At 44.4% G+C, this 22,106-nt stretch overlaps 1 long non-coding RNA gene across 1 annotated transcript; it reads left to right on the top strand.

Moving 5' to 3' along the window:
• The first annotated feature begins 13,444 nt into the window (after window positions 1-13,444).
• Window positions 13,445-21,757, top strand: LOC141111130 (uncharacterized). Its single transcript, XR_012236385.1, has 3 exons — window positions 13,445-13,566; window positions 14,112-14,185; window positions 21,684-21,757. It is a non-coding gene; the product is annotated as an uncharacterized lncRNA (long non-coding RNA).
• Window positions 21,758-22,106: the final 349 nt, after the last annotated feature.

Raw genomic sequence — 22,106 nt, 5'->3', positions numbered from 1 at the left:
TTGTGGAATGTGGCAGGTTCCCAAACGCCACTTTTTTTCACGGAAGGCAATTCCGGCTCTCTACCGGCATGTGGAAGGCAATGTCTTGGCCTCGCTGGACAGGGCAGTCAGCAGTAAGGTGCATATTACCACTGACTCATGGTCCAGCAGGCATGGACAGGGACGTTACCTATCTTTCATGGCCCACTGGGTGACTCTGCTGGCAGCTGGGAAGGATGCAGGACAGGGTGCAGTAGTGTTGGAGGTTGTTCCACCACCATGCCTCCAAAATGCTACTAGTGGTGATTCTGACACACCTCTCTCCTCCACCCCCTCCTCTTCTTCTTCCTCCATGGCCTCTTCCTGTGCTGATTTGTCCTCGGAACCAGTGGTGCTCCGTAGGCGTTCAAGGGGCTATGCAAGTACGCAGGCAAAAAGATGCCATGCGGTGCTTGAGCTGGTGTGCTTGGGGCACAGGAGCCATACTGGGGCAGAGATTCTGTCAGCTCTGCAGGGGCAGGCTCAGAGGTGGTTGACGCCATGCCACCTTAAGCCAGGAATGGTGGTTTGCGACAATGGCACCAACCTCCTCTCCGCCCTCCGACAGGGACACCTGACCCATGTGCCCTGTTTGGCTCACATCCTTAACTTGGTGGTGCAGTGGTTCTTGGGCAGGTACCCGGGCTTACAGTCTGTGTGCATTTCCGCCGGTCATATAATGCCGGTGCTCGGCTGGCTGACCTCCAAAAGGAATTTAACCTGCCCAAGAACCGCCTAAACTGCGACATGCCCACCAGGTGGAACTCAACGTTGGCCATGCTGCAGCGGCTGCATACGCAGCAGAAGGCTATCAATGAGTACCTGTGCGACTATGGCACCAGGACAAAGTCAGGGGACCTTGTTTTTTTTCCCCACACCAGTGGGTCATGATCAGGGATGCATGCACTGTCCTGTCACCAATTGAGGTGGCCACGAGGATGGTGAGCAGTGACAGTGCATGCATCGGTGACACTGTCCCTTTTGTCCACCTGTTGGAGCACACACTGCGTGGAATAATGGACAGAGCACTTGACGCAGAACAGAGGGAGGAAGAGGAGGACTTCCTTACCTCTCAAGGCCCCTTTATCCAGACAGTGTTCCTGCTGGCCCGCCGATCACACAAGAAGAGGAGGAGGAGGATTGTGTTAGCATGGAGGTGGAGCCTAGCACTCAGCATCAGCAGCAGTCTTCAAGGGATCATTTACAGTCCCAAGAAACCCATGGACTTGTACGTGGCTGGGAGGAGGTGGCTGCGGATCATGTCGCCCTTAGTGACCCAGAGGTCTCCGGACCGAATGCCTCAGCAAACCTACCCTGCATGGCCTCCCTGATCCCGCAAAGCATGTGGAAGGAACCTCGTATCCGTGGTATCAAGGAGAGGGATCATTACTGACTGGCAACCCTCCTTGATCCACGTTACAAGGGTAAGGTTGTGGACCTTATCTTGCCGTCGCAGAGGGAGCAGAGGATGAAACATCTTCGGGAGGCCTTGCAGAAAGGTTTGTGCAACGCGTTTCCAGAGCCTGGGAGAATACAAATTCCTGGTCCTGGACAACGTGTTGCTGAGGCTTCGGTCAGTCACAGAAGGAGCGGTGGGGAAGGTGGCCGTCTGACCGATGCGTTCAGACAATTTTTTAGTCCGCAGCCCTAAGGTATTATCGGTTCCAGCAACCATCGCCAGCGTCTGATTCACATGGTGCAGGAATACCTAGAGGGAAGATCAGACTTGGACACCTTTCCCATCGAAAATCCTCTGGGTTACTGGGTCTTGAGGATGGATCACTGGACAGAGCTTGCACAGTATGCAATTGAGCTACTGGCCTGTCCTGCGTCCAGCGTTCTTTCGGAACGCACATTCAGTGCTGCTGGAGGCTTTGTAACCGATCACAGGGTGTGCCTGTCCACCGAATCGGCCGATCGGCTGACCTTCATAAAAAATGATTCAGTCTTGGATCACCAGCTACCAAGCACCTGATCCTGATGTAACCGCATAATTTGTTTTTTAATGTGAGATCCCTTCAAGACTGCCTATGCTGATGCTGAGTGACTATCCTGTTATGCTGAGTGACTATCCTCTTCCTCCTCAATTTTCATGCTGATAGCTTGTAAGAACATTTTTGGTTCTGGGCACCACCATCAGTGGCTAAGGCCCAATTTTTCTGCGCCTGTTTAACAGGGGCGTGCAATTACAATTTTTGATGCAATACTTTGCAGCAGGGCTCATTCCTGTGCTCCAACTAGAGTATCTGTGAGGGGTTGCAGTGTTGTGGCACCAGCACCAGTGCCTAAGGCCCAATTTTTCAGCCCCTGTTTAACAGGGGCGTATAATTAAAATTTTTGCTGCAATAATTTGCAGCAGGGCTCATTCATGCGCTCCAACTAGAGTTTCTGTGAGGGGTTGCAGTGTTGTGGCACCAGCACCTGTGCCTAAGGCCCAATTTTTCTGCCCCTGTTCAACAGGGACATGTAATTACAATTCTTGATCTAATATTACACCAAGAGTAACTGTGAGGCCTTACAGTGTTGTGGCAGCACCAACATCTAAGGCCCAAATTTCTGCAGAGAATATAGGGTAGGCCCCTACTTTCAAACATCCAACTTACAAACGACTCCTACTTTCAAACAGGAGACAACAGGAAGTGAGAGGAAATCTACCCCTAGGAAGGGAAATTCTCTCCTGCAAGAGTTCCTTGTTTCACTAAAACCCCCAAATTTCAAAATCCAATTGTCATTGGGACAGAAAGTGAGGTGAAATCTTCTGAACAGGTGCACAGACAGCAAAACAAAGGTTACAGGGGTGATAACCCTTCCCTATGTTTTCCAAAAAGCTTAAAAATAGATTTTTTGGCTGGAGCTACACTTTAAAAATGTACCAGTTCAAAATTACAAACAGATTCTACTTAAGAACAAACCTACAGTCCCTGTCTTGTTTGGACTGCCTGTATACTGCTGTTCAGAGTACATAGGGCCTGGGGGCCCCACGCCTTTCCTTTTTTTAATTTGGGTGCGGGGTTTCCCTTAATATCCATACAAGACCCCCAGGGGCTGGTAATGGGCTGGGGGGTACCCATGCCTTTTTACTCAATGATTTTCATCCATATTGCCGGGACCCGACATTACATTAAAGCCGCAAGCAGTTTTAAATGACTTTTATTCCTTTAGAAATGTCATTTTGTGCAGGGACTGTTCTAAACACGGGAAACACGCGTCACTTTACAGGCATACAATAGACACCCCCCAGGTACGATATTTAAAGAAATGTTTCACTTTTATTTTTTCACTTTAAGCATCATTAAAATCACTGCTCCCGAAAAAGCGTCCGTTTTTATAACTTTTTTTTGCATTGAGACATGTCCCCTGGGGCAGTGCCCGGGTCCCCAAACCCTTTTTAGGACAATAACTTGCATATTAGCCTTTAATATTTGCACTTTTGATTTTTCACGTTCGAGTCCCATAGACTTTAACGGGGTTCTAATGTTCGCACGAACTATCGGTCCATTCGCAAGTTCTGGTGCGATCTGAACCGGGGGTGTTCATCTCATCCCTAGTCTGGAGGAGGACCAGAGGAGGGCTGAAATCAAATGCTGGAGTCTACTGAATGCAGGGACAAGGGGGTGCTATGGCTGCACAGGATCTGTAGAAGGGAGTTCCGTCCTCATCTCTGCTGCTGATTGCTGAGACAGGAGGATGGCAGAGACGAGCCTCTCCACAGCTGCATGGGGAAGCACAGGATCTGTAGGAGGAGTTCTGCCCTCCTCCCTGCTGCTGACTGCTGAGACAAGGTGGAGACAGAGATGAGAGGGGTTCCACAGCTGCAGGAGAGGTGTGAGGGCCACATGGAATGGCCTGGCAGGCCGCATTCAGCCTGCGGGCCTTGTGTTTGTCACGTGTGCCCTCGATTAAGCCTGAATTGCAGTGGGTCTTTGCTTGTGTGACTGCCAGCCTCTGTTCTATATTGGGAGACCTGGGTACACCCTTATGCCGCGTACACACGAGCGGACTTTACGGCAGACTTTGCCCGGCGGAATTTTCGACGGACTTTATGACGGACTTTCTGAATGAACGGACTTGCCTACACACAATCCACCAAAGTCCGTTGAATTCGTACGTGATGACGTACGACCGGACTAAAACAAGGAAGTTCATAGCCAGTAGCCAATAGCTGCCCTAGCGTGGCTTTTTGTCCATCGAACTAGCATACAGACGAGCAGACTTTTCGACCAGACTCGAGTTCGACGGATTGATTTAAAACATGTCTCGAATCTAAGTCCGTCCAACTTTTGAGAAAACAAAGTCCGCTGGAGCCCACACATGATCGAATTGTCCGACGAAATCCTGTCCGCCGGGCAAAGTCTGCCGTAAAGTCCGCTCGTGTGTACGCGGCATAAGGTGCCACTTTGATATACTCAATTACTGGAAGACTTTTGTAAGGAAGAATGGGCAAAGATACCTCAAACAAGAATTGAAAGACTCTTGGCTGTCTGTCACGCACTGGGCTGTCTGGGCTGGGGGTTGAGGTCAGGACTCTGTGCAGGCCAGTCAAGTTCCTCCACCCCAAACTCGCTCATCCATGTCTTTACAGACCTTGCTTGTGTACCTTACCTACACTGCCCTGTTGCTATGTTCATCCATCAGGTGTGAGCAGAAAGCCCCATGTAAGCTGAGTGTTGCCAGTAGCTCAGACAAAGCATGGACTTCCCAATGAGAGCACTGACTGGTCCATCATTGGGCACATACGTATTCCACATAAGTGGAAGTACCAGGTGTCTCCATGTTTGCTCTAAGGTGGACCTAAATTATCGTAAAACCCTTATGCCCTGTACACACGATCGGACATTGATCGGACAAGGATTAGGAGTGTGTCTGACCATTCTTCCAGAAGTGCATTTGTGACGCCAGGCACCGATGTTGGACAAGAAGGCCTGGCTCTCAATCTCCGCTCTAATTCATCCCAAAGGTGTTCTATCGGGTTGAGGTCAGGACTCTGTGCAGGCCAGTCAAGTTCCTCCACCCCAAACTCGCTCATCCATGTCTTTATGGACCTTGCTTTGTGCACTGGTTCAAATTATTTGGTGGAGGGGGGATTATGGTGTGGGGTTGTTTTTTCAGGGATTGGGCTTGGCCCCTTAGTTCCAGTAAAGGGAACTCTTAAGGCGTCAGCATACCAAGACATTTTGGACAATTTCATGCTCCCAGCTTTGCAGGAACAGTTTGGGGATGGCCCCTTCCTGTTCCAACATGACTGCATATCAGTGCACAAAGCAAGGTCCATAAAGACATGGATGAGTGAGTTTGGGGTGGAGGAACTTGACTGGCCTGTACAGAGTCCTGACCTCAACCTGATAGAAGACTTTTTGGATGAATTAGAGCTGAGACTTAGAGCCAGGCCTTCTCATCCAACATCAGTGCCTGACCTCACAAATGCACTTCTGGAAGAATGGTCAAACATTCCTATAGACCAGGGGTCTTCAAACTTTCTAAAGAAAGGGCCAGTTTACAGACTTTAGGGGGGACAGACTGTGCCCAGTGGGAGTAAACAATGCCCGATATTTGGCATTAGGGAAGAAATAGTTGGTGTCATTGGGAGGACTAGTGCCCTATATTTTTTGTCAGTGGAAGGAATCATGCCCCATCGTTGGTGTCAGTGGAGGGAATAGTGTCCCAAGGGCCGGATAAAGGCAAGCAAAGGAACATATCCGGCCACAGGGCCGCAGTTTGGAGACCACTGCCATAGACACTCTCCTAAACCTTGTGGACAGCCTTCCCAGAAGAGTCGAAGCTGTTATAGCTGCAAAGGGTGGGCCAACTCAATATTGCTCTTGGCACAGTGACCAGCGGCTCACGGAAAGTTCCCGATCGCCGTTTGCGATCTGGACTTTTCTGATCATATGACCACCGTGACAGCCAATCACAACTGTCATAAGCCCCACCTCGGGGTTTCGTTAAAGGGCCAGGGGCAGCTGGCGCCAAGAGGTTAAAGTGATTGTAAATGAATGGGTGTAAAAACAACCTATTCAGTTTAAAATAGAAATGAAAGGCAAAACATTTTTTGTATAGCTATAAAAATACATTATAAATACCTTTTTTTTATAAGTAATCACATTCCCTCTGTTCTCAGCTGCATAAGAGCTGAGGGGAGAAGAAGCAGCAGCACACTGAGCTTCCCAGTGAATGGCTGTGCAGCAGAGTCATGTCAGGACAGGTCTGCTCATTTGAGAGCAGGTTGAGTTCCCAGCATAGCTAGAAAACTTACTACGGTGTGCCCTAATGCCTAGGTTGGTCAGTTTTTAATAGGAGGAAAGCGAGGGGACTGACAGGGGGACTGGCAGGAACATCAGTGATTTCACACAAAGGAAGCAAAACAAAGAGAACAGGATACTTTCTCATAGTTACATGGTACAACAGGCACATATCAGGAATAAGAAGTGTTGAGGTAAAGAATGCTTTAAGTTTCACTTCTTAAGAAATGAAAGTTGGGTTGTGGACATTGTCACTGAACAGGTTTCTATACTTATAAATAGTAACGTGTTGCGCTGTCATGTATGGTATACGTGATACAATGCCTTATCTAGGATTAGGCAAACAAAAGTCTATCTTTAGAATAGATGTATAAACATATAAAAAATTATATAAAAAGTAAAGTCCAAAACCAATTGCAGATCCAAAAAGTGGAAGTGAAAAGTGTCCTTACAATTTCGATCGGTGCAAACACCCAGTGCTCCACACAGGATGGATAGTGCAAATATATCTGCTTACCAAATCTTAAAGTGGTCTTCCGCCAAAAAAAAAAAAATTAAAAGCCAGCAGCTACACATACTGCAGCTGCTGGCTTTTAACAATAGGAATAAAAAAATTATTTTGCGCTAGCAATAATGTGATTAAGGAAAAGATGCCTAGAAGACACAATGTGTGTGTGAATCACAGCGAAAAAAAAATAAATAAAAATGACAGGTGTATGAAATCCTTTATCAAGGATCCAACAAAATATTTACATATTCTAAATATAAATTATAAATAATCACACATCCAAATAACACCTATAATCAGTCCATAAGTAGGTTCAACTAATAAGGTAGAGAGAAAAAGTCCATTTGATATATCTCATCACAAAATCAGGAAAATAATGAGCTGAAGGGACTATTTCCGGATACACATTGATTGCAGGAAAAGGAGTAATAGATGTGCGCTTACCCCAATCGTTGGACCTCCTCTGTGGCAAGGTCGTATGGGCTTGCAGATATAGCCCTCTGCAGGGACAGATGGGAAGTTGATGTCCGGGTCTTGTCAGCGTGTGCCACCAACTCCAATATGGTCCGGTCAATCTAACTGCTCCAACATCAGAGGGGGGACTCAGAATGGAAGAGTCTGACCCCAATCCTTCTCCGTCCGGTGTTCTATTGAGAAGTGAGGAAGGAGTAAACACTTCTCAATAGAACACCGGACATCAACTTCCCATCTGTCCCTGCAGAGGGCTATATCTGCAAGCCCATACGACCTTGCCACAGAGGAGGTCCAACGATTGGGGTAAGCGCACATCTATTACTCCTTTTCCTGCAATCAATGTGTATCCGGAAATAGTCCCTTCAGCTCATTATTTTCCTGATTTTGTGATGAGATATATCAAATGGACTTTTTCTCTCTACCTTATTAGTTGAACCTACTTATGGACTGATTATAGGTGTTATTTGGATGTGTGATTATTTATAATTTATATTTAGAATATGTAAATATTTTGTTGGATCCTTGATAAAGGATTTCATACACCTGTCATTTTTATTTATTTTTTTTTTTTTTCGCTGTGATTCACACACACATTGTGTCTTCTAGGCATCTTTTCCTTAATCACATTATTGCTAGCGCAAAATAATTTTTTTATTTATATGTTTATCACTTCATGGATATTTGGAGTTTTTTTTTTTTTTTTGCAGCTGCATCTTTGTGAATTTAATCTTTTATCACGTTTGGCTCATTAGCGCAGGTTTCTTCCACTATTTCTTAAGTTTTAACAATAGGACACTTACCTGTCCTGGAGTCCCGCGATGTCGGCATTGCAGCTGATGTTTACATTAGCTGTCGGGTGCTGCCGCCACCATTGCAGGTAAGGGAACCCGGCAATATAGCCTTACGGCTTCACGCCGGGAACCCTATTGTGCATGTGTGAGGCCCCCGCTCCTCTCTCCCACTGGCCCAACGACAGGGGGAGGAGGAGGGAGCCCCGCGGTGATGTCACGGGCTGCAGCCCAGACTCACGGAAGTGGGAGCAGGATACCTGTCGAAGCGTCTACAAACTATGATATATAATTTATATATAATTTTATTTATTTTTTTTTTTTTACTAGTAATGGCGGTGATCAGCGACTTATAGCGGGACTACGATATTGCGGAGGACAAATCGGGTACTAACTGACACCTTTGACACTTTTTGGGGACCAGTGACACTAATACAGTGATCAGTGCTAAAAAATGTGCACTGCCACTATACTAATGACACTGGCTGGGAAGGGGTTAACATCAGCGGAGATCAAAGGGTTAAATGTTTGCCTAGGTTGTGCTTACTCACTGTGGGGGAGGTGCTTTACTGGGGAAAGGCAAAGGTCCCTGTTCCTGCTTTGCAGAAACACAGGATCAATACTTTCCCTGCTGACAAAACGACAGTCTGCCTTGTTTACATAGGCAGATCTCTGTTGTGCCTGTGTCCTGTGTAATCGGCGGGCACCGGCAGACATCGAGTCCGCTGTACCCACCCCTGGGCTCCCGCTGTGTATAATCAGGCATGCAGTATTTCACATGACAAATACTTTGCATTGGATGAAGTGCCTAAAAAGATCACATGAATCCTATGAAGTTTTGTATTGTTAGTGAAAGGGCATAGTCTAAAAAATTCAAACAGCCACAATACAGGAAAGAAAACTAAAACCACCAGATGAGATCCACTTATAGAATTTGAAATGCAGATAACCAGATTACAGACTGAATAAATCCGGTTCCTTTTTTTTTTTTAGTCTGTGGTATGTGAAGGGGGATTTCCAATTGTGAACATAATTCCAATACACCGATAATTTAGTATATAATGTGTTAAGTCATTTTAAAAGTGAACACTTTGCTCTAAGCTAGGTAAAAGAACAAAGAATTCTTGTATAACAAGATGACAAGGTACTGGTAAGAAATGCATGGACTTTGTAGAGTATTACAATAAAACAACATACACCAGAAGCCACACTATATTCAACATTTTAACTACTTTAGTACTGGGCACTTACACCCCCTTCCTGCCCAGGCCAATTTTCAGCTTTCAGCGCTGTCGCTGTTTAAATGACAATTGCGCGGTCATTCTACACTGTACACAAACTAAATTTTTATCATTTTGTTCCCACAAATAGAGCTTTCTTTTGGTGGTATTTGATCACCTCTGCGTTTTTTATTTTTTTGCTAAACAAATAAAGAGACCTAAAATTTTGAAAAAAAAAAAGTTTTTCTTTTGTTTTTGTTATAAAATTTTGCAAATAAGTACGTTTTCTCCTTCACTGATAAGGCGGCACAGATAAGGTGGCACTGACGATGGGCACTGGTAGGCGGCACTGATGGGTGGCACTGATATGCAGCACTGATGGGCATTGATAGGCGGCACTGATGGGCACTCAAGGGTGGCACTGATGGGCACTGATAGGCGACACTGATGGGCACTGAAAGGCTGCAATGATGGGTACTTATGGGTGGCACTGATAGGCAGCACTGATAATAGGCGGCACTGCTGGGAACTAATACCTGGCACTGATGGGCACTGATATGCGGCACTGATAGATGGCATTGATAGGCATCACTGATGGCAATGGCACCGGCAGGCATTGGGGATTGGCACTGATTGGCAGCTGCCTGGGCACTGATTGGAATTTTCCTTGTGGTCTAGGGTGGCATACCTGGTGGTCCAGTGTGGTGGCAATCCCTGGTGTTCCTGGTGGCACCCTGGTGGTCCTGGGTGGGCATCCGAGGGGGGGGGGCTGCACTGATAAACAATCAGCACAGACCCCCCCTGTCGGGAGAGCAGCCAATCGACTCTCTTCTACTCGGGTCTGCGAGTGAGGAAAAGCCGATCAAGGGCTCTCCCTGTTTACATTGTGATCAGCTGTGATTGGACACTGCTGATCACGTGGTAAAGAGCCTCCGTCAGAGGCTCTTTACCGAGATTGGTGTAGCGGTGTGTCAGACTGATGCGCGCCCCCACGGGCGCGTGAGAGCAGTCATTCTGGAGGGCCGTCACATGACGTCCACCCAAAACGAGAGCCGCGTCGCCAGCCGTCATTTGACGGCCGGCGGGCGGGAAGTGGTTAAAGTGGTAGTAAAGTCCACTTTTTTGATTTATACCTACAGGAAAGACTATAATAAAGCTCACCTGTAGGTACAGTAAATATCTCCCAAACATGCACCGTTGAGGAGATATTTACTTTAGTAGCACCTGGGGACATCACCGGTGCATGCGCACTCCGCTCTAAATGGACTATGCCATCCAGTCAGAGATCTGTGTGGTTGGCTGTGACACTTGTGATGAAGCCCGCAAACCCAGAAGATAGACCAGGTGAAGACGAAAGCCCCAGCAGCATTGACAGCGCACTGCTGGAGGTCTTCTTTTTAAGGTACACTATATTACTAAAAGTATTGGGACACCTGCCTTAGACACACAAGAACTTTAGAACATTAATAGCATCCCAGTCTTATGCCCCGTACACACGGTCGGATTTTCCGATGGAAAATGTCCGATCGGAGCGTGTTGTCGGAAATTCCGACCGTGTGTAGGCTCCATCGGACATTTTCCATCGGATTTTCTGACACACAAAGTTTGAGAGCTTGCTATAAAATTTTCCGACAACAAAATCCATTGTCGGAAATTCCGATCGTGTGTACACAAATCCGACACACAAAGTGCCACGCATGCTCAGAATAAATAAAGAGATGAAAGCTATTGGCCACTGCCCCGTTTATAGTCCCGACGTACGTGTTTTACGTCACCGCGTTTAGAACGATCGGATTTTCTGACAACTTTGTGTGACCGTGTGTATGCAAGACAAGTTTGAGCCAACATCCGTCGGAAAAAATCCTAGGATTTTGTTGTTGGAATGTCCGAACAAAGTCCGACCGTGTGTACGGGGCATTAGTCTGTAGGGTTCAATATTGACTTGGCCCACCCTTTGCAGCTATACCAGCTTCAAACCTTGTGGGAAGGCTGTCCACAAGGTTTAGGAGTGTGTCTCTGGGAATGTTTGACCATTCTACCAGAAGCGCATTTGTGAGGTCAGGCACTGATGTTGAACGAGAAGGCCTGGCTCGCAGTCTCCACTCTAATTGATCCCAAAGGTGTTCTATCGGGTTAAGGTCAGGACTCTGTGCAGGCCAGTCAAGTTCCTCCATCCCAAACTTGCTCATCCATGTCTTTATGGACCTTGCTTTGTGCACTGGTGTGCAGTCATGTTGGAACAGAAAAGGGCCATCCCCAAACTGTTCCCACAAAGTTGGGAGCATGAAATTGTCCAAAATGTGCTGGTATGCTGACGCCTTAAGAGTTCCCATCACTGGAACTAAGGGGCAAGCCTAACCACTGGAAAATAACCCCACACCATAATCCCTCCTCCACTAAATGATTTGGACCAGTGCACAAAGCAAGGTCCATAAAGACATGGATGAGCGAGTTTGGGGTGGAGGAAATTGACTGGCCTGTATAGAGTCCTGACCTCAACCTGATAGAACACCTTTGGGATGAATTAGATTTAAGACTGCAAGCCAGGCCTTCTCGTCCAACATCAGTGCCTGACCTCACAAATGCGCTTCTAGAAGAAAGGTCAAACATTCCCATAGACACACTCCTAAACCTTGTGGACAGCCTTCCCAGAAGAGTTGAAGCTGTTATAGCTGCAAAGGGGGGGCCAACTCAATATTGAACCTTACAGACTTAAGCCTCATAGACACGAATGGACTTTCCGACGGGAAATGTTCTATGACAGGCTGTTGGCGGAAAATCCGACCGTGTGTATGCTCCTTCGGACAATTGTTGTCGGACTTTCCGCAGAAAAATGTTGGATCGCAGGTTTTTAAATTTTCCGCGAACAAATGTCTGTTGTCGGATTTTCCGTGTGTGTGTACACAAGTCCATCGGACAAAAGTCCAAAGTACAAACATGCATACTCGGAAGCAAGGACGAGGCAGAAGCGGTCGGTCTTGTAAACTAGCGTTCGTAATGGAGAATTAACATTCGTGACGCGGCAAATTATGAAATCTGGAAATGCAGCGCACAATTCTCTTCTTCTTTAATGGGATAATAATGAAGCTGCTTTGCTGGTGATACTGATGGAGTTTTTGCAAACGAATTTTCAAAGGCTTTTTTTTTCTAGTGATATCAAGAATAATATTATTATGCTTTTTTTTTATTTGGGCAAGTTACCACAACACCATTATCCCGTAGTTTTTAAGATCAAAGATACAATTATGTTGGTGTCCCTTGTCAATTTTACATGTACATGTATTTTTTTAAATGTAACTGCCTACTCCCAAATTGTCATTTGAAGTAAAACACATAGCCAAGTATTATTCTACACAATTTTTTTTTATTGTAGATTAAAAAAAGAAAAGAAATAAAATTAGACATGCTATCTGCCAATAGAACTAAAGCAAAAAGTGAATTCTATGCATCCAAAAATATAGAAAATATACCAAATCAAATCATTATTCAACCAAAAAAATAATGTCAAAGCAATAACTCCAAGGTCAATAATAAATAACATGTTATCTCCTCCGATTCCGCAACATGTCTGGTTGACGAACGGCTGTTCAGAAACAAACTGAAAAGCGCAAATTGAAAAGTGTGAAATGAAAAGCGCGAATCAACAATCACCAAACTTCAACTAACACGAATTTAGCAGAAGGAGCCCAAAGGGTGGCGCTAAAGAGCTGAAAAACATCGTCACTACGTTCGTAATTGTTGGCCAACAATTGTGTGGCCGTGTGTATGCAAGACAAGTTTGGACCAACGCCCTTTCGGACAAAATTCCACGGTTTTGTTGGCCAACAATCCGATCGTGTGTATGAGGCTTAAGACTAGGATGCCATTAAAGTTCATGTGCGTGTAAAGGCAGGCGTCCCAATACTTTTCGCAATATAGTGTATGTAATGTATTTACTTCCACTGACCACCAAACCTTGTTTATTCTTATTGAATCCAGGACATTTTCTACCCTATCCGGCCACAATCTGGCTCCCCTAAAGTCTGAAGGCAAGTAAACAGGCCCTTTGGTTTAGAAAGTTTGGAGACCCCAGTTGTAGACAATAGGTAACTACAAGATTCATTTTTTGCTGTTTCCATTCATCTTCTTTTACAGTATGTGCTATTTATTAAAAGATAACCAAGCAATTGATTACTGTGTTTTCTTTAAGAGAAAAAAAAAGGTGCTTTAAAAACATATAACACGACAGATGTAAAAACGGAAACTGAAACTAATCAGAGACCTTATAAAAGTCAGAGACATCTGGAAAGTATGCATACACTAGAGTCTTCAACCGCCAGGTAAGTTCCTACTTGGAGTAACTTGAGTTTATTTCTACTTAGAGACTTTTTGAGAATCATTTTTTTCAAAATGTGTGACCCCATTGTATACATTACTTTCTGTTATTTAGTTATTTACAAATTTGCTCTTACCGTAATTTTCATATACAATGGAGTTTATCATGTTAATTACGAATGTACCATGGATGTCCTACAGCAGTTACCTGGTAGGCACATGCCCATGGCTAGAAATGCAGGGATCTCTGTGAAAGAGAACCATTGCCTGCATTTTTTAAAAAATGTTTTGCAATGATTGCTGTAATGATGTAACAGTGTTAAAAAAAAAAAAGGTTACATTGTAGTTAATGTCACCTAAGTGAACTATTTTTTACTCAGTTCGTTATCATAGCATATCATATATTTCAAGCATAGTATAATAGTTTCTATAGTACATTTGGGGGAAATTGGATGTAGTAATACTAAATAATCTGATTTCACTCCATTTGGAATTTTCTTTGTGTCCTGTTTTACTGTTCATTCTTTTTTTTTTTGATCATGTATTCTAGCCTTGTACCAAAGGAAGGAGCTGTTGTAGTGAAGAACGGTGCTGTCATAAAGTGATATCTAATCCAAATTCTAGGTAAAGTAATTTTCAGAATTCATCTTTTATCAAAATATTTTAATTACTCTCTTTTGTGAAATAAGCACACAAGGAAGGCGCGTTCTATGATTTTCAACTGTGAACTATTTTGTGGAATATTAACTGGAGTACAAAGAACAGGTAGTCAGGCAATACTCCTTCTGGGTAATTCCATAGCTTACATGGCAGGTGTGCAAGTAAACACCTCACCCACAGGTAGGTGTTCTTGTTCAGGGGTGACTTAAAGGACAACTGTACTTTTGGTACAAGTTGTTCTTTATTATACGCAGTCCTACAGTTGGCGCTATTCTAACCTTCTTCCCCAATCCAGTGATATTTTCATTCCTACAGGTAGCTGTACTCATGGTGGTCTCCAGCTGTCCTGCAGAGTGCAGCTCTTCCCATAGGAATGAACATCACACATGTCCAGACTGAAATGGACCCAGAGAGGACATTTTAAGAAGCAAAGCCATGCAGTGCTTCTGGGATCCACACAGACAGTGAGGATTGCTAGATAGAGGATGAAGGTGAGTATAGAACCAGGTGGACTACACTCCGGAGGATACACTATATTACCAGAAGTATTGTGATGCCTGCCTCTACACACACACACAAACTTTACTGACATTCCAGTCTTAGTCCGTAGGGTTCAATATTGAGTTGGCCCACCCTTTTCAGCTATAACAGCTTCAACTCCTCTGGGAAGGCTGTCCACAAGGTTTAGGAGTGTGTTTATGGGAATGTTTGACCATTCTTCCAGAAGCGCATTTGTGAAGTCAGGCACTGATGTTGGACGAGAAAGCCACCCCAAACTCGCTCATCCATGTCTTTACAGACCTTACTTGTGTACCTTACCTACACTGACCTGTTGCTATGTTTAGCCATTAGGTGTGAGAAGAAAGCCCCATGTAAGCTGAGGGTTGCCAGTGTTGCCAGTAGCTCAGACAAAGCATGGACTTCCCAATGAGAGCACCGACTGGTCCATCATAGGGCACATGCTTATGCCATATACCTGGAAGTACCAGGTGTCTCCGTGTTTGCTCTAAGGTGGACCTAAATTATCGTAAAACCCTTAGTTATTCTATGTCCTTCCACCTGCTGCTCTTTACCCTAAACAAACCCAAATACCACAATACTTCCCATTTTGGAGCTTCAGTCTTCTCTGGTGTTTTTAAGACACAACCATGGTGAAGTGATGGGATCTGTTTTTAGCCAAAGCCCCTGCTTGACCAGCCATTAAGTACCTCTGCCTACATACTGATTTTGCGTTTCTGTGGTTGTAGCCCTGAACCTGGCCTACAAAAACCTGAAGGAAGACTACTCAGAAAAGGTAAGTATTACAATGGTGTTCAGGTTAGTTTAAAGAGAAGCAGGTATGTGGAAAAATAGGGATGAGCCCAATGTTCAACTCGAACATCGGGTGTTCGCCTGTTCGCCGAATAGTGAACAATTTCGGGTGTTTGCGGCAAATTCAAAAGCTGCGGAACACCCTTTAAAAGTCTATGGGAGAAATCTAAAGTGCTAATTTTAAAGGTTAATATGCAAGTTATTGTCATAAAAAGTGTTTGGGGACCTGGGTCCTGCCCCAGGGGACATGGATCAATGCAAAAAAAAGTTTTAAAAACGTCAGTTTTTTCGGGAGCAGTGATTTTAATAATGCCTAAAGTGAAACAATAAAAGTGAAATATTCCTTTAAATTTCGTACCTGGGGGGGTGTCTATAGTATGCCTGTAAAGTGGTGCATTTTTCCAGTGTTTAGAACAGTCCCTGCACAACATGACATTTCTAAAGAAAAAAGTCATTTAAAACTACTCGTGGCTATAATTAATTGTCTATGGGAGAAATCAAAAGTGCTCATTTTAAGGGTTAATATGCAAGTTATTGTCATAAAAAGTGTTTGGGGACCCGGGTCCTGCCCCAGGGGACATGAATCAATGCAAAGAAAAGTTTTAAAAACAGCCGCTTTTTCAGGAGCAGTGATTTTAATAATGCTTGAAGTAAAACAATAAAAGTGAAATATTCATTTAAATTTCGTACCTGGGGGGTATCTATAGTATGCCTGTAAAGTGGCGCATTTTTCCCATGTTTACAATAGTCCCTGCACAAAATGACATTTTTAAAGGGAAAAAAAGTAATTTAAAAGTAATAGCGGCTATAGTGAATTGTCAGGTCTCGGCAATACAGATAAAAGTCATTGAAAAAAACGGCATGGGATCCCCCCCAGTCCATTACCAGGTCCTTTGGGTCTGGTATAAATATTAAGGGGAACCCCGAACCAAAATTTTTAAAAAATTGTGTGGGGTTCCCCCCAAATTCCATACCAGGCCCTTCAGGTTTGGTATGGATATTAAGGGGAACCCTGCGCCAAATTTAAAAAAAAAAATGCCATAGGGGTCCCCCTCAAAATCCATACCAAACTCTTCAGGTCTCGTGTGGATTTTAAGGGGAACCCCGCACCAAAATGTAAAAAAAAATGGTGTGGGGTCTCCGCAAAAATCCATACCAGACCCTTATAGGAGCACGCAACCTGGCAGGCCGCAGGAAAAGAGGGGGGGTGAGAGAGCACCCCCCCTGAACCATACCAGGCCACATGCCCCCATGTTGATGGGGACAAGGGTATCATCCCCACAACCCTTGTCCAGTGGTTGTGGGGGTCTGCGGGTGGAGGGCTTATCAGAATCTGGAAGCCCCCTTTAGCAAGGGGACCCCCAGATCCCGGTCTCCCCCCGTGTGAAATGGTAACGGGGTACAAATGTACCCCGTTACCATTTCACCAAAAAAGTGTCAAAATAGTACAAAAGACCAGACGCAGCTTGGGGACAAGTCCTTTATTAAAAAATAAAAAAATTAAAATATCCCACGAATTCCATTCATCTTCTTCTCTCGCTCTGCCGACGGACCGAAAAAGAAAGAAAAAACAAAGCCGCGACCGACCCGCCTCTACGGGAGGCACCTGCCGTATGACGCGTCTTCGCTTTGACAGTTCTTATATAACTGAGGGCGGGGCCACACGGTGATGTTCCCGGGTAGACCCACCCCCCTCTGACGCACGGGGACTTCCCCATGGCTTTCCCGTTGCATCAGAGGGGGTGGGGTCACCCGTATACGTCACTGGGAAACCCGGCGTTTCTCCTTGTCAGAGGGGGACAGGGTCACGTGACGGGTGGCCCTGCCCTCAGCTACATGAGAGCTGTCAAGCTGGCACCGCGTCATTGCATGGGTGCCTCTGGTGGAGGCAGGATCCTGTGCGTGTTTGTCGCTGGAGATCATCCATCGCTGGAGATCGAGAATTTGATTACATCGCTGGAGTAGGAGCATGGATTTATTGGATTACATTGCTGGAATCTCTTTTTTATTTTTTATTTTTTTTATTCTTAATAAAGGACTTGTCCCAAGCCTTCTGGTGTGGTTTTTTAACAATTGGACACTTTTTTTTGTGAAATGGTAGGGGTACAATGTACCCCTTACCAATTCACATGGGGGGGCCGGGATCTGGGTGTCCCCTTTATTAAAGGGGGCTTCCAGATTCGAATAAGCCCCCCGCCCGCAGACCCCCACAACCCCCGGCCAACAGTTGTGGGGATGAGGCCCTTGTCCCCATCAACATGGGGACATCCACCCCATGTTGAGGGCATGTGGCCTGGTAAGGTTCAGGAGGGGGGGCTCTTTCTTCCCCCCCTCGTTTCCTGCAGCCTGCCAGGTTGCGTGCTCGGATAAGGGTCTTGTATGGATTTTTGGGGGGAACCCCACGCCATTTTTTTTTATTTTGGCGCGGAGTTACCCTTAATATCCATACAAGACCTGAAGGGCCTGGTAATAGCATTTTGGGGGACCCGCACGCATGGCACTTTTAAATGACTTTTTTTTCCTTTAGAAATATAATTTTGCTCTCGGACTGTTATAAACACAAGAAACATGCTCTACTTTACAGGCATACTATAGACACCCCCCAGGTACGAAATTTAAAGGAATATTTCACTTTTATTGTTTCACTTTAAGCATTAATAAAATCACTGCTCCCGAAAAAACGTCCGTTTTTAAAACTTTTTTTTGCATTGATACATGTCCCCTGGGGCAGGACCCAGGTCCCCAAACACTTTTTATGACAATAACTTGCATATTAACCTTTAAAATTAGCACTTTAGATTTCTTCCATAGACTTTTAAAGGGTGTTCCGCGGCTTTTCGAATTTGCCGTGAACACCCCAAATTGTTCGCTGTTCGGCGAACAGGCGAACAGCCAATGTTCGAGTCCAACTCATGTTCGACTGGAACAGATATCCCTATTCATGAGTACTACTCATTTCCTGGAGAAGAGGATGTGGCAGAGGATGTGAAGTTGTAAGCGCCGAGGCGTTTTATATGCAATGTATCAGTACAGCTAGGCGGGTTATTGTTAAAGGGGCAAAATAAACAAAAAAAAAAATTTTTAAATAAAAAATGTATTTATTGTACAGAATTTCTTTTTAAAATAATAGGTGTTGCCATCACATACATCACACATCCAGGGTGATTATTTCTCAATTACAAAGGAATTTTGGTCAAAAGTTTTTCAATAAAATGTTGGAAGTGTGACGGGGTCATTTAAAATATGGGCTGTTGGGCTTTCGCATTCTATTTTTTTTTTATGTTCTGATATCCTTTCTATGCTGGCCAGCAAAAATTCCCTTTTTCTTCAGTCTGTCTCCCAGCATCACAAGTTAAAACGTTTTACTTTTTAAGTTCCAGCATCTAAAGGGTTACCAACTCTCGCTCAAGTTTCTGCTCATTAAGCAGGCTATTTTTTAGAAAGTTTTACATCTCTTACGGGTTTTTGAGTAGGATATCTTTGCTTTATACTCATGTGTATGTATATTAAATGGTAAATATTGCATAAATGATGTTGAATCTATAAATAATTGGAGTCTATTCAAATCACACTGCTCTGCTGCCATGCATTTAACATTTTTATCTGCGTTGCCTTTCCAATGCTTCTTGCTGCAGTGACCAGTTACAGGTGGGGGCAGTAACCACTTGTTTGTACTATGAATTATATTGGCCAATAAGGATGAGTTTAGGTGTGTTCACAACTCCACGTGCCCGCCAGGAAGCTGACACTGCGCAGCGCTAATCACAGACAGTGAGACCTTTCCCGAACCCCCGGCTGCACAGATCGGGAAATGTCTCACTGTGATTAGCGCTGTGCAGTGTCAGCTTCCTGGCGGGCGCGGGCACGTGGAGTTGTGAACACGGCTGAGCCCATCCTTATTGGCGAGGCACCGCACGCTGCCATAGTGCTGTAGGCTGGGTATTCAGTGTGTTCCTGTGCCTTTAAGAAGGGGTGGGCTCCCTTCAGGTTTATCTTCCCTACACCTGTCCATCTAAGGCCTGATTCACACCTATGCATATCTAGTGCTTTATACATTTTCCAGATTTGCACTACAGTCCATTTGACCGCTTGCCAACCAGCCGCAGCAATTTTACTGCCGCAGGTTGGCACGATCCCGCAAAACGTCGTAGCTATATGTCGGCACGCGCCCGCTGCACTACTGGGGTGCCGATGAAACACACGGAGGGAACACAGTTAACCCCTTGATCGCCCCTAGTGTTAACCCCTTCCCTGCCAGTGACATTTTTACATTAATCACTGCATTTTAATAGCACTGATCGCTGTATAAATGACAATGGTCCCAAAAATGTGTCAAAAGTGTCTGATGTGTCCTCTGATCCAGTTCACCTAGACAGAGGGGCGTGAACCCCTTTGTTTTTTTTAGCAGACCAGGTCAGATAGGAGGTAGGCGGGTGTAAATAGACACAAGTCTGTTTACACCCTCCGGTCCCCATAAGGATACATGGACCATGCAATCAGGTCCACATGAAAAACTGACAGGCAGACCCAATTGGATCGCCCATGTGAAAGGGGTCTAAATCTTAATGCTCTGTGTAACACCTCCAAAAATGATAAGACCTAGTTGCTGCAAGCTTCTGTAGCCGGGAAATGGAAACAAACACACAGTACTGCAACAGCGAACTGAGCAAAGATAATCTAATTTTTGTTGGCACCTTTAAAGCTACTAAAATCCCAAATTAGTTGAATTAAGACACCCCAAACATTTAATGACTATCATTATTTTTAATTATTATAAGCATTTGAATGACAGTTTCCTTAGTACAATAAGAAAAACATCAGGCAGTACCAGCCGCCACCATTATACTGCGACAGGTTTGCATGGCTGCGCGAATTGCCTTATGTGTATGTCGGCTGCTTTAAGAGCTCTAGGAGGCGGCCGCGATGTCCGCCAGCCACCCGCGATCGCTCTACAGAACGGGGATCTGTCAATGTAAACAGACAGATCCCCGTTCTGTCAGGGAAGTAGAGAGAGATCTGCTGTTCCTAGTGATCAGGAACATTGATCTCTGTCTACTCACAGTCAGTACACTCCCCCCCCCCCACAGTTAGAAACACCTCCCTAGGAAACACTTAACCCCCTTGATCGCCCCCCTAGTGTTAACCCCTTCCCTGCCATTGACATTTATACAGTAATTAGTGGCTATTTTTAGCTCTGATCACTGTATAAATGTTAATGGTCCCTAAAAAGTGTCAAAAGTGTCCGATCTGTCCGCCACAATGTTGCAGTCCTGCTAAAAATTGCTGATCACTGCCATTACTAGTAAAAAAAAAAAAATTATAATAAAAATGCCATAAATATATCCCCTATTTTGTACACGCTATAACTCTTGTATAAATCAATCAATATACGCTTATTGTGATTTTTTTTTTACCAAAAATATGTAGAAGAATACATATTTGCCTAAACTGATGAAGAAATTTGTTTGTTTTTTTTGTTGGATATTTATTATGGCAAAAAGTAAAAAATATTGGGTTTTTTTCAAAATTGTCGCTATTTTTTTCTTATAACGCAAAAAATAAAAACCGCAGAGGTGATCAAATACCACGAAAAAAAATTCTATTTGCTGGAAAAAAAAGGACATAAATTTTGTTTGTGTACAACGTTGCATAACCGCGCAATTGTCAGTTAAAGCGACGCTGTGCCGTATTGCAAAGAATGTCCTGGTCATTAGGGGGTAAATCCTTCTGGTCCTTAAGTGGTTAAGTGATCTGATTTCATAGGTGTGCACAACCTATTGCATTAGAAAGTGTGCACCCCAAAGCGTAAACACATATGTGTTGTGTGAGCATGTGTATATACGCTGCTGATGTCAGTAGTGCAGAGATTGGTGTCAGTAGAGCAGTGGACGGTGTTAGTAGTTTTTATTATTTTTTTTTATTATTATTTTTGACAAATTTTTTTTTGACAATTTTGTTTAGGAGCCCCGCTAGGGGGCTTTGGTGAATAATCGGGGGTCTAAACAGGGGGGATCTGCGTCATACGGGTGATTAGGGTGTGCCCAGGCACACCCTGTGTGCGCACACCTATGTCTGATTTTAATTCTTTATGGACATTTCTGTTTGTCCTATTTCAATGTTCCCATCCTGTTTTTTTTTTCATGTATTCCAGCCTTTTTCCAAAGGAAGGAGCTGTTGGAGTGAAGAACAGTGCTGTCATATACTGATTTCTACTCCTAATCCTAGGTAAAGTGGTCTTCAGAGTTCATATTTTATCAAAATATTTCAATTACTCTGTTTTGTGAAATGAGCATGCAAGAAAGGAATGTTGAAAAACAAAAAAACATTTAACACTGGTTGTGAACAAATTTGGAATGTATCAACTTAGTGTGTATATACATGAGTCTAAACCAAGGGTCTCCAAACTTTTTAAACACAGGGCCTGTTAAATGTCCTTCTAACTTTAGAGGGGCCAATCTGTGGTCAGTGGGAGTGATAAAATGACATGTGGTCAGTAGGAAAGGGAATTGTGCCCCATAATGGGAATAAAAGGCCCATCATTGGTGTCAGTGAGAGGAATAGTGCCTCATCATTG

Source organism: Aquarana catesbeiana, linkage group LG10, assembly GCF_042186555.1.
Source record: "Aquarana catesbeiana isolate 2022-GZ linkage group LG10, ASM4218655v1, whole genome shotgun sequence".
Classification (NCBI taxonomy): Eukaryota; Metazoa; Chordata; class Amphibia; order Anura; family Ranidae; genus Aquarana; species Aquarana catesbeiana.
The sequence above is the reverse complement of the archived record's forward strand: the minus strand, read 5'-3'. Positions and strand labels throughout refer to the sequence as shown.